We start from the raw sequence: 14,055 nt of genomic DNA, 5'->3' as shown, positions 1-14,055 counted from the left end.
CTGTGAAGAACTAAAGAAACCATCAATTTTCTTATTCAAGATTTCTACCTGATTAGAGAGCATGGTGACCGAATCGATGTTATGAACGCTGGCTATTTTCGTTGGCTTTGTCCTCATGACTTGCCACTGATAGTTATTCAGTGACATCTCCTCTATAAATTCAGAAGCATCTTCAAGTGTCTTATTATTGATGGTTCCGCCAGTAGCTGCATTAACCATTTGCCGAGTCGAAGGATTCAGGCCATTATGAAAGGTTTAAACCTGTAACCAGAGTGGTAACCCATGGTGAAAGCATCTTCTCAAGAGGTCATTGTATCTCTCCCATGCATCTTAGAGTGTTTCTAAATCCATCTGCACAAAAGAAGAGATACCATTACGTAATTTAGCCATTTTAGCCGGGAAAAAATATTTTAAAAAAAACTTTTCGGTCATTTGTTCCCAAGTAGTGATTGACCCTTGTGGCAACGAATTCAACTACTGTTTATCTTTGTTTCTTAATGAAATAGGGAATAACCGAAGGTGAATGGCGTCATCAGAAATGCCATTAATTTTAAATGTATCACATAGTTCCAAAAAGTTTGCCAAGTGAGCGTTGGGATCTTCAACCTGCAAACCATCAAACTGAACAAATTGCTGTATCATTTGAATTGTGTTAGGTTTGAGTTCAAAAGTGTTTTCAGCTATAGCAGGTCTAACTTGTAATATCCCGAATTAGGGCCTAATCGGAATAGTGGTTTCGTAGCACAAATCCGAGATAGAAATAATTATTTTATAATTATTTTGATGATTATGATATGATTGCATGATTGTGTGAAAATTTCGTGATGAAATTCTATGCCTAAAGTGCTTAAATTGAAAGTAGGGACTAAATCGAATAAGTTGCAAAACTTGCATTCTAGAAGTTTTTAGTATGAAATTGTTTTGGAATATTAATGAGGAGGTCTTAAATAGCAATTTGACCAATTTTAAGTTCATGGACAAAATTAGGACATGGAAGGAATTTTTGGAAAGTTTAGTAGTAAGGGTATTTTGGTCATTTAGTTATTAAAATGAATTAAAACAAAATTAAAAGCCAATTTTGTCCATCTTCTTCATTAGGCCGAAATTTCAAGGGTTCTCCATAGCTAGGGTTTGTTTCAAGCTTCCAAGCTACATAGTAAGTGATTCCAAGCCTGCTTTTAATGATTTTTACGTTTTTGAGATCCCTAGAACTCGATAAAGCTTATGTTAGCAATAATTTAACCTAGGGTTTATATTTGGAAAAATACCCATAGGTGAAATTTGTGTATTTTGATGTTTTATGATAGAATATGAAGTTTTAAATTATGTTAGACAACTTGTACTACTCGATTTTAAGCAAAAACGAGTAAAAGGGCTTAATCCAGAAAAATACCTAATAGTCACAAGTACATGTTAGAGTGAGAATTTGATCTTGCCATAGAAGAGAAAAGTGATCAGCATGTTGTAAAACATAAGAATAAGGAATAAAGTTTAATCCAGAGCCTAGGGGCAAAAATGTAAATATGCAAAAGTTTAGGGGTAAAATTGTAATTTTGCCAAAATTTGAGTTAAGGATTAATTTGATAATGTGAGTATTAAATAAGCTAAATGTGTTATTTTAGATCAAGAAAGACGTGGAATCGACCTCAATCGAGGAAAATAAAAGATTGTGGACTAAATTGCAAAATCTTTGTATTTTGGTACCAAGGTAAGCTCATGTGTAAATAATGTAGCATAATGGTTATTTTTAAGTTATTGATGTTAATTATATGTTATGCTGAATTTTATTATGAAATGTATGCTTTGTGGTTAATTTCAAATAATATGTAAATTATGTGAACTACTTGTTAAATATAATTGTTACCGAGTATTGATTTTGGCATTCTACTAAGACTAGCAAGGATAAGTGTTCGAGGAAAAAGCCCATTTGAACCTTAGGAATAGATTAGGATACAAGTGACATGTCACTAGGATGGTTGAGCATCCGAACTCGTTGAGTTGAGTCCGAGTTCACTTATGGAAGCGAATGTCCGAACTCGTTGAGTTGAGTCCGAGTTCGAGAGATGTAACTAGGCATCCGAACTCGTTGAGTTGAGTCCGAGTTCACTTATGGATGCGAACGCCCGAGCTCGTTGAGTTGAGTCCGAGTTCGCTTATGGGCGGGTTACATGATTGCTTGATTGCATATATGGCACTTATGTGCAAGTTATCCATGTATCTCAATTATATTCGATGTGTTCAACGGTAAAGTTCTACTCAATGGAGGAATATTCGAGATGTAAAGAGAAGTATTGGTGAGTGATGTGAAATGGTTATTTTGGACAGGTATGTATTTAACCCTCGGGTTGAGTATTGATACAACCACTATAAGGTAATAAGATGATGAAAATGATCGAGATGTGATATGTGTTTTAGTGATGTATGCTAATGTTGATTGGTATAACTGCTTGTTATGTTACTTATTATTTGCATATGAACTTACTAAGCATTTATGATTACTCCTCCTTCTTACTCATTGTAGTTTTGGACAAGCCACTCGAGAGTCGGGATAGGTCAAGGCTCACCACACTATCCTAAGACTTTTGGTAATGGCTTGTAAATTTAAGTATGGCATGTATAGCAATATACCTATTTTGTGTAAATGATCTTATGGTATGGTTGTGGAATGGTTTAGGAAATGCTTGATAATGATAAATTATGAAAATAGTTAGTTTAGATTATATTTGATGTTAAGGAAAATTATTAAGATACTTAGTGCATAAAAACTCATAAAAGGGATGAAATTTGTCATAAATGTATCTCGCAAACAACAATCGACGCGAGTTTAAAATTTACTAAAATCATAGAAATTGAACTTGGTGATGGACTACATATCAAATTTAAGCTTATTATGTCTTGTTTCACATGAAACAAATGAAACAGGTAAAGGAATTATATGTTACAAGATATTTTAATTTTAGTGAAACAGGGTCATAGCAGTTTCTAAATCCCCTGTTCCAACTTTAGAAATTCATCATAAATTATAAAGATATAATTAGGTGGTATATTTTATATCCTAAGAATCCTTATTGAGTCTAGTTTTAGTAGAAACAAATCTCATAGTCATATGAATTTTTTACAGAGAGAAATGTGGTTCGTAGTAAACAGAGGTCAGACCAGTCGAGTCCTGAAACAAGGGTAACTTTAACTAATAAACTGTACTAATTGGCCCAACCAAAAATTCTATAAACAAATTAGTAGATAGGTATATGAGTCTAGATTCATGGAAAATTTACGGATCTTGATTTCGAGTTTCTTAACTCAAGATATGATTTTTCTTGTGACTGTGACGCAAGTAGCTTAAAAGCTGTGAATGCAGAAACAATAATCCAAAGTTCTAAAAATGTTAAACTAAGCTTAGTAACACCTCATACTCGACTACGGTGATGGTCTCGGGCAAGGGGGTGTTACATTTAGTGGTATTAGAGCAGGTTTAGTCGGTTCTCGGACTACGTGTTGTATGTACGGATTTTGCTATACATGCCATATGTATGAATTGTGATAGTGTGACGACTTCTGACCTTTTTAAATGAATTTTTTTTATATAGTAAATGGATCCCGATCCATTTGTGGCGATGAAGTAGAGAGTAATGCCACTCAATTTGAAGGAGCAACACGATGAAAACCTACCCCTCATGTTGGTCGGGAGGAGGAGAAAGGGATTGGAAGTCTTTCTCCAAATGATGAGTGCATGGTACATCGAGTTCGTTCATACGAACCCAAATGTACGACCTCCCCACCTCCCCAATTCCTCAACCTGTACCCCCGATGCCTCAAGGTATGGATATGATAAAATTTCACAGAACCCCGTTGATGTAATTCGTAAAAAGGGCTGAAGAATTTAGAGCAAATATTGATGATGATGCGAGAAAGCGAGTTCGCTTGAAAATTCTATCCGGGTATTTGATGAATTATCTTGTACACCTGAAGAATGTTTGAAATGTGCTACATCTTTGTTGAGCGATTCAACCTATAATTGGTGGAATACTTTGATTTCGGTGGTACCGAAAGAGAGGGTAACCTGGGAATTCTTTCAAGAAGAGTTTCGGAAGAAATATATTAGTGAAAGGTTTATTGATCAGAAATGTAAAGAGTTTCTTGAGCTGAAGCAAGATAATATGACAGTCTCAGAATATGAAAGAGAGTTTGTTCGATTGAGTAAGTATGCCAGGGAATATGTTCCTACAGAAGCTAAGATGTGCCGACGATTTGAAGACGGGCTCAACGAAGACATTAAAGTATTTGTCGAGATCCTTGAACTAAAAGAAATGGTAGTACTGGTTGATCGAGCTTGCAAGGCTGAAGAACTACTTAAAGAAAAGAAAAAGGTAGAGGCTGAGACTAGAAATTGGAAGAAAAGACCGATGAGTAGTTCATTTTCACAGCAACCTAGAAAGTCAAGGAATATGAATCCTCGTTCCCAAGCTTCAGTTGGACAATCATATGGGAATTATAAGAAGCAAAATGTGGGTCCTAAATCTCAGAATACTTCTGCAGCCTGTGTAGGGAACTCGAGATTTGTTAAACCCGAGTGCCAGCGGTGTGGTAGAAATCATTTTGGTCCGTGCAGAGCAAATGAATGTTTTCGATGTGGTTCTCCGGATCATTTTATTAGAGACTGCCTAGAGAGAGTTGAGAAAGAAAAATTTTAGAATGTAAAAGGTAGTGGTGCAGACTCGAGGGGAAGGTATCCGAGAAAAGCTGGAAGTGAAACAAGTAGTAAGAATGTAGCTGTGGATGCACCTTGCTAGACTGAAGGAAGGGCTCCGCTAGAACTTATGCTATTAAAGCGCGTGAAGATGCTTCCTCACCTGATGTGATTACCGATACATTTTCTCTCTATAATGTTAATGTTATTGCTTTGATTGATCCCGGTTCTACTCATTCATATGTGTGCATGAAATTGGTGTCTAGTATGAATATACCTATTGAGAACACAGAATTTATGATTAGAGTGTCGAATCCGTTAGGCAAATGTGTGACTGTTGATAAAGTATGTAAGAAATGTCCTTTAATGATTCGGGATCATTACTTTTCAGCCGACTTGATGTTTTTGCCGTTTAATGAGTTTGATGTTATTTTGGGTATGGATTGCTTGACATTGCATGATGCTAAAATAAATTGCAAAGAAAAGGTTATAGAATTAAAGTGTGAAAATGGTGAAACTCTGCGGGTTGAATCAGATAAATCAGAGGCATTGCCTAGTGTGATTTCTTCAATGTCGGCTCAAAGATATCTGAGAAAGGGTTATGAAGCTTATTTAGCGTATGTAATTAATACAAAAGAAGTTGAAAAGAAAGTTGAATCAGTGCCGGTTGTGTGTGAATTTGCGGACGTATTTCGGAAAAATTGCGGGTTTGCCTCGATCGGAAGTAGAATTTGGTATTGATTTGATCTGGGAACACTCGATTTCGATTGCTCCGTATAGAATGGCACCAGCAAGGTTGAAGGAATTAAAGTCGCAGTTGCAAGAGTTGACTGATAAAGGTTTTGTGAGACCAAGTTTTTCACCTTGGGGTGCTCCCGTGTTATTTGTGAAAAAGAAGGATGGTTCTATGAGGTTGTGTGTTGATTATCGGCAGTTAAACAAGGTGACAATCAAAAACAAGTATCCGTTGCCAAGAATTGATGATTTGTTTGATCAGCTAAAAGGAGCGACATGGTTTTCAAAGATTGACTTGAGATCTTGGTATTACCAACTGCGGGTAAAGGAGTCGGATGTGCCTAAAGCTGCTTTTAGAACAAGGTACGGTCATTATGAATTTTTAGTTATGCCATTCGAATTGACAAATGCTCCTGCTGTGTTTATGGATTTAATGAATCGCATATTTCGGCCATACTTGGACAAATTTGTTGTGGTGTTTATAGATGATATTTTAATTTATTCAAAAGATGAGACGAGAGCATCTTGAGCATTTGAGGATAGTTTTGCAAACTTTGAGAGATAAGCATTTGTATGCTAAGTTTAGTAAAAGTGAATTTTGGCTCGGGAAGTTGGATTTTTGGGTCATATTGTTTGGTGATGGTATACGGGTTGATCCTAGTAAAATTTCAGCCATTGTTGATTGAAACCACCAAAAACGTGAATCGAAGTTAGAAGTTTCTTGGGGCTAGCTGGGTATTATCGGCGGTTTGTAAGTGGATTTTCTATAATTGCTGCTCCTATGACTAGACTACTCGAAAGGATGTTAAATTTGAATGGACGGAAGAATGTCAACGAGTTTTGAAGAATTGAAAAGTTATTAACAGAGGCACCGGTGTTAGTACAGCCCGAATCGGGTAAAGAATTTGTGGTGTATAGTGATGCTTCTCTAAATGGTTTGGGGTGTGTGCTCATGCAAGAAGGAAAAGTGGTGGCATATGCTTGAGGCGCTTAAAACCTCATGAGAGGAATTATCCTACTCACGATTTGGAATTGGCTGCGGTGGTGTTTGCTTTGAAAATTTGGCGACATTATTTGTATGGTGAAAAATGTCGGGTATATACCGACCACAAAAGTCTTAAGTACTTGATGTCACAAAAAGACTTGAATTTGAGACAACGAAGATGGTTGGAGTTGTTGAAAGATTACGAGCTTGTTATTGATTATCATCCGGAAAAGCAAATGTGGTTCTTGATACTTTGAGCGAAAGTTGTTGTTTGCTTTGAGAGTTATGAACACTCGATTGAAAATGTCGGATGACGGTTCGATTCAAGCGAGTTAAGAGCAAGACCGATGTTTTACAAGAGATTTCGAAACTCGGAAAAATGTTCAAGATTTGCTAGCCAAAAGAAAATATTATGAAGTCGACACGGATCGATTTGAATTGGTTCGATGGGTGCTTAATGTTTAAAGATCGGTTTGTGTATCGAAGAATGAGGAATTGATTCAAAAGATCCTACAGAAGCACATAGTGGTTATTTCTCGATTCATCTGGGTAGTACGAAAATGTATAATGACTTGAAGAAAATGTATTGGTGGAATGGAATGAAAAAGATATATCGAGTTTGTGTCCAAATGCTTAATTTGTCAACGGTGAAAGTGAACACCAAGTACCTTCGGATTACTCCACCCTATTATGGTTCCCGAATGGAAATGGGATCGGATTACTATGGATTTTGTTTCAGATTGCCATTGACTCGGGAAAGAAAGATGCCATCCGGGTAATAGTTGATGATTAACTAAGTCGGCTCATTTTATCCCGGTACGTCGGATTATTCTCTTAACAAGTTGGCTGAACGTATATTAGAGAAATTGTTAGATTACACGGAATACCATTATCGATTATTTCAGATAGAGATCCAAGGTTTACCTCGCGGTTTTGGCAAAAGTTGCAAGACTCGTTAGGTACAAAGTTGAATTTCAGTATTGCTTTTCATCCACAAACTGATGGACAATCAGAGAGAGTAATTCAGATTCTTGAAGACATGCTCAGATGTTGTGTATTGGAATTTCAAGGAAGTTGGGAAAGATATTTGCCATTGGTAGAATTTGCTTACAACAATAGTTATCAGACGAGCTTAAAAATGGCACCTTATGAAGCATTGTATGGTCGTAAGTGTCGAACGCCTTTGTATTGGACTGAACTCAATGAAAATCAGATTTATGGAGTTGATCTAATAAAAGAAACTGAAGAAAAAGTGAAGGTAATTCGAGATTGTTTGAAAGTCGCTTGAGATAGCGAAATCTTATCTGATTTAAAAGCGAAAGGACATTGAATTTCAAGTTGGTGATAAAGTATTTTTAAAGGTGTCTCCGTGGAAGAAAGTCCTTAGATTTGGACGGAAGGGCAAATTAAGTCCGCGTTTTATTGGGCGTATGAAGTAATTGAAAAAGTTGGACCGGTAGCATATCGGTTAGCATTACCACCTGAATTAGAGAAGATTCATGATGTGTTCCACGTATCTATGTTACGTCGGTATCGTTCGGATTCTTCACATGTAGTTTCACCAACAGAAATTGAACTACAACCAGATATGACCTACGAAGAAGAACCGATTAAGATTTTAGCTCGAGGGGTCAAACAACTAAGGAATAAAAATGTTGCACTTGTGAAGGTGTTGTGGCAAAGGCATGGAGTAGAAGAAGCTACATGGGAATCCGAAGAAACTATGAGAAATCAATATCCACATCTATTTACAGGTAAGATTTTCGAGGACGAAAATCCTTAAAGGGGGAGAGAGTTATAATATCCCGAATTAGGGCCTAATCGGAATAGTGGTTTCGTAACCACAAATCTGAGATAGAAATAATTATTTTATAATTATTTTGATGATTTTGATATGATTGCATGATTGTGTGAAAATTTCGTGATGAAATTCTATGCCTAAAGTGCTTAAATTGAAAGTAGGGACTAAATCGAATAAGTTGCAAAACTTGCATTCTAGAAGTTTTTAGTATGAAATTGTTTTGGAATATTAATGAGGAGGTCTTAAATAGCAATTTGACCAATTTTAAGTTCATGGACAAAATTAGGACATGGAAGGAATTTTTGGAAAGTTTAGTAGTAAGGGTATTTTGGTCATTTAGTTATTAAAATGAATTAAAAACAAAATTAAAAGCCAATTTTTGTCCATCTTCTTCATTAGGCCGAAATTTCAAGGGTTATCCATAGCTAGGGTTTGTTTCAAGCTTCCAAGCTACATAGTAAGTGATTCCAAGCCTGCTTTTAATGATTTTTACGTTTTGAGATCCCTAGAACTCGATAAAGCTTATGTTAGCAATAATTTAACCTAGGGTTTATATTTGGAAAAATACCCATAGGTGAAATTTGTGTATTTTGATGTTTTATGATAGAATATGAAGTTTTAAATTATGTTAGACAACTTGTACTACTCGATTTTAAGCAAAAACGAGTAAAAGGCTTAATGTCGGTAAAAATACCTAATAGTCACAAGTACGTGTTAGAGTGAGAATTTGATGTTTCCATAGAAGAGAAAGTGATCAGCATGTTGTAAAACATAAGAATAAGGAATAAAGTTTAATCCAGAGCCTAGGGCAAAAATGTAAATATGCAAAAGTTTAGGGGTAAAATTGTAATTTTGCCAAAATTTGAGTTAAGGATTAATTTGATAATGTGAGTATTAAATAAGCTAAATGTGTTATTTTAGATCAAGAAAGACGTGGAATCGACCTCAATCGAGGAAAATAAAAGATTGTGGACTAAATTGCAAAATCTTTGTATTTTGGTACCAAGGTAAGTTCATGTGTAAATAATGTAGCATAATGGTTATTTTAAGTTATTGATGTTAATTATATGTTATGCTGAATTTTATTATGAAATGTATGCTTTGTGGTTAATTTCAAATAATATGTAAATTATGTGAACTACTTGTTAAATATAATTGTTACCGAGTATTGATTTGGCATTCTACGGAAGGCGGCAAGGATAAGTGTTCGAGGAAAAGCCCGTTTGAACCTTAGGAATAGATTAGGATACAAGTGACATGTCACTAGGATGGTTGAGCATCCGAACTCGTTGAGTTGAGTCCGAGTTCACTTATGGATGCGAATGTCCGAACTCATTGAGTTGAGTCCAAGTTCGAGAGATGTAACTAGGCATCCGAACTCGTTGAGTTGAGTCCGAGTTCACTTATGGATCTGACGCCTGAGCTCGTTGAGTTGAGTCCGAGTCGCTTATCGCGGGTTACATGATTGCTTGATTGCATATATGGCACTTATGTGCAAGTTATCCATGTATCCGAATTATATTCGATGTGTTCAACGGGTAAAGTTCTACTCAATGGAGGAATATTCAAGATGTAAAGAGAAGTATTGGTGAGTGATGTGAAATGGTTATTTTGGACGGTATGTATTTAACCCTCGGGTTGAGTATTGATACAACCACTATAAGGTAATAAGATGATGAAAATGATCGGAGATGTGATATGTGTTTTAGTGATGTATGCTAATGTTGATTGGTATAACTGTTTGTTATGTTACTTATTATTTGCATATGAACTTACTAAGCATTTATGCTTACTCCTCCTTCTTACTCATTGTAGTTTTGGACAAGCCATTTCGAGTCGGGATAGGTCGAAGGCTCACCACACTATCAGGAAGACTTTTGGTAATGGCTTGTAAATTTAAGTATGGCATGTATAGCAATATACCTATTTTGTGTAAATGATCTTATGGTATGGTTGTGGAATGGTTGAGGAAATGCTTGATAATGATAAATTATGAAAATAGTTAGTTTAGATTATATTTGATGTTAAGGAAAATTATTAAGATACTTAGTGCATAAAAACTCATAAAAGGGATGAAATTTGCCATAAGCGAATCTTTACTGCAACAACGACGCGAGTTTAAAATTTACTAAAAATAATAGAAATTGAACTTGATGATGGAATACATATCAAATTGAATCTTATTATGTCTAGTTTCACATGAAACAAATGAAACAGGTAAAGGAATTATATGTTACAAGATATTTGAATTTCAGTGAAATAGGGTCATAGCAGTTTCTGAATCCCCTGTTCCAACTTTAGAAATTCATCATAAATTATAAAGATATAATTAGGTGGTATATTTTATATCCTCAGAATCCTTATTGAGTCTAGTTTTATTATAAATAAATCTCACAGTCATATTAATTTTTTACAGAGAGAAATGTGGTTCTAAGTAAACAGAGGTCAGACCAGTCGAGTCCTGAAATAGGGGTAAATTTAACTAATAAACTGTACTAATTGGCCCAACTAAAAATTCTATAAAAAAATTAGTAGATAGGTATATGAGTCTAGATTCATGGAAAATTTACGGATCTTGATTTCGAGTTTCGTAACTCGAGATATGATTTTTCTTGTGACTGTGACGCAAGTAGCTTAAAAGCTGTGAATGCAGAAACAATAATCCAAAGTTCTAAAAATGTTAAACTAAGCTTAGTAACACCTCAAACTATGCTCGATTCAGTTCCTATTAAAGAAGGTTTAGAATAATCATACATAGTGCACAGAGCAAGATTTTGATTAACAGCAATTGCAGGAGGCAACTAATTTTCTTGGTTTTCAGCCATCTCCTCGGTTGTGGTTGAAGTATCGTCCTCTTGCTCTTCCTTTGTGTATCGTAAGCTTCGCCTTATTTCTCTTTAGTTTCTGCGAACTGTGCGATCGATCTCACTATCGAACAATAATGGTCTTGACGTGTTTCTTCTGGTCATAAACTAGAAAAACATGTCAGAAGAAAACGAATGAAGAATTAGAAAAGAAAATAAAAATTAAAATTGAAATAAAAGTAAAATGGCTAAAGTAATAAAAATCCAGTGTTCCTAATATCCTAGTTCCCCGGCAACGGCTCCAAAAACTTGATGCATGATATTCGTGACATGTTTTAAAGATTTATGAAAGGATCGCTCTTGAAACTAACTTATTATCACGATTAAGGCAAGTGTACCTATTGAACAGTAGTATAGTTCAGCAAGACTGGATTGTCGTACCCAAAGGAACTATGTGTACTAATATTTGCTTCCTTTTTATTATCTAGCCTAAAAATTAAGAGGTTTGGTTATCTAAACTAATTATTAACTAAGAATGCATAGAAAGAAAATTTGGGGAAATACTTTTGGGGAAACTCGATTGATTAGGACAATACCTAAGGAAAAATCCACTTAGACTTCACTTGTTATTTGACTCTGAATCAGACTATTTATTCATTTGACTTGATCCGTAGAAATCCCTAAGTTATATTATTATCTCCCTCGAGACTAATAACGTCTAACCCTAGGTTGAATAATTGAAATCTCTTTCTAATTAACACCTTAGAATTGCATTAACTGGATCTATGGATTCCCTTATTAGGTTTCACCCTAATTCGGCAAAATCTTATCACCCTATCTCTAGGCGTGCAATCAACTCCGCTTAATTATGACAAATTTACTCTTAAACAGGGTCTATTCCTCCTATGAATAAGATCTTAACTTGAATCAGTATCCTAGAATATCAAAACAAGAATTAAGAACACATAAATAAGAACAAGTCAAATACTTATTGATAAATCATAATTTATACATATTTTTACCCTATGTTAAACGCATTTTATGGATGATTTCCCATTAGAATTTGTTAATTCGATGCTCCTAATGCTTTAATTTCATGTTTATACTTAGGAGAGCATAGGAGAGCGAAAGGAACAAGAAACGGGCGAAAAACGGAGAAAATGGGCCAAAGTATGAAATGGCCTGGACCTCTTCACACGGGAAGACCACACGGCCGTGTCAATTTGGCAGGCTCGAGAACGGCCTGAAGTAATCGCACACGGGCGTATCACACGAGCGTGTCCCTACCGAGCCCAAGTTGAGTCCAATTCAGAAAAGGGTAATTTTGAGGGCTCTTAGGCATTCCAAAGCCTATAAATACACCCTAGAGGAGGAAGAAAGAGGACACAGAAAATAGGAAGAAAGGAATTACTCCAAGGAAGCCGATTAATCCATCTCAGAAGTCGGATTCATCATCAAGACTGAAGATCTCTCATTAATTTCCACTTAAGGAGTTTTGGGTTTTCTTTATGTTTTGTATTATTTATTATTCTGAGATGTTTTCTTATCTAGTTATGAACTAAAACCACTAAATACCTAAGGAAAATGAAACCTAAGATGAATCTTGTTATTATTTTCTGAATTGTATGATAAATATTTGACTTGTTCTTAATTATGTGTTCTTAATTCTTGTTTTGATATTCCCAGATACTGATTCAAGATAAGCTCTTATTCAGAGGAGGAATAGACCCTGTTTAAGAGTACATTTGTCATAATTAAGCGGAGTTGTTTGCGCGCTTAGACATAGGGTGACAAGATTTTGCCGGATTAGGATGAAACCTAATAAAGGGATCCATAGATCGAGTTAATGCAACCCTAGGGTGTTAATTAGAGAAAGGTCTCAATTATTCAATTTAGGGATTAGACATTATTAGTCTTGAATAAGGATAATAACATAACTTAGGGATCTCTACGGAACAAGTTAAATGAATAAACCGTCCGGTTTGGAGCCAGAATAACAAAGTGCAGTCTAGGTGGATTTTTCCTTAGGTATTGTCTCAATTCAATCAATTTTCCCAAAAGCAATTCCCCAATTCTATTCTCTGTGAGTTCTTAGTTTAGATAATTAGTTAGTTAAAACAAAACCTCTTTATTCCTAGGCTAGATAATAAAAAGATAGTCATTACTAGTACTTTTAGTTCATTTGGGTTCGACAATCCGGTCTTACTAAAACTTTACTACTATTCGATAGGTACACTTGCCTACATCGTGATAATAGTTAGTTTCAAGAACGATTAATTATAAATATTTAAAACCTATCACGAAATCACACAATCAAGTTTTTGGCGCCGTTGCCGGGGAACTAAAATATTAGGAACACTCAATTTTTATTACTTTAGCCATTTATGTTTCTTGCAATCTAACTTTATTTTTAATTTTATTCTAATTTACTTTTTTCTTTTTTCTTTCTTCTGGAAGGTTTTTATAGTTTATGACTAGAAGAAACCCATCAAGACCACTACTTTTTGACAAAGAAATCGATCGCACAGTTCGCAGAAACCAAAGAGAAATAAGGCGAAGCCTAAGATACACAGAGAACGAGCAAGAAGACGATACTCAACCCCCAACCGAAAAGATGGCTGAAAACCAAGACAATCAGCTACCTCCTACAATTGTGACTAATCAAAATCCTGCTCCACGCACTATGTATGATTATGCTAAACCTTCTTTAACAGGAACTGAATCAAGCATAGTTAGACCTGCTGTAGTTGCAAATACTTTTGAACTGAAACCTAACACAATTCAAATGATACAATAGTTTGTTCAGTTTGATGGTTTGCAAGATGAAGATCCCAACGCTCACTTAGCAAACTTTTTGGAACTATGTGATACATTTAAAATTAATGGCGTTTCTGATGATGCCATTCGTCTTCGGTTATTCTCTTTCTCATTGAGGAACAAAGCTAAACAGTGGTTGAACTCGTTACCACGAGGGTCAATTACTACTTGGGAACAAATGACTGAAAATTTTTTACTAAAATATTTTCCGCAGGCTAAAACAGCT

General features: G+C 35.3%; 1 non-coding gene across 1 annotated transcript; it reads left to right on the top strand.

Moving 5' to 3' along the window:
- Nucleotides 1-277: 277 nt before the first annotated feature.
- Nucleotides 278-384, top strand: LOC128293599 (small nucleolar RNA R71). The gene has a single exon (XR_008283779.1). It is a non-coding gene; the product is annotated as a small nucleolar RNA R71 (small nucleolar RNA).
- Nucleotides 385-14,055: the final 13,671 nt, after the last annotated feature.

Source organism: Gossypium arboreum, chromosome 5 (assembly GCF_025698485.1).
Source record: "Gossypium arboreum isolate Shixiya-1 chromosome 5, ASM2569848v2, whole genome shotgun sequence".
Lineage (NCBI taxonomy): Eukaryota > Viridiplantae > Streptophyta > Magnoliopsida > Malvales > Malvaceae > Gossypium > Gossypium arboreum.
Note: the sequence above shows the minus strand (reverse complement) of the source record. Positions and strands in the feature narration are given on the sequence as shown.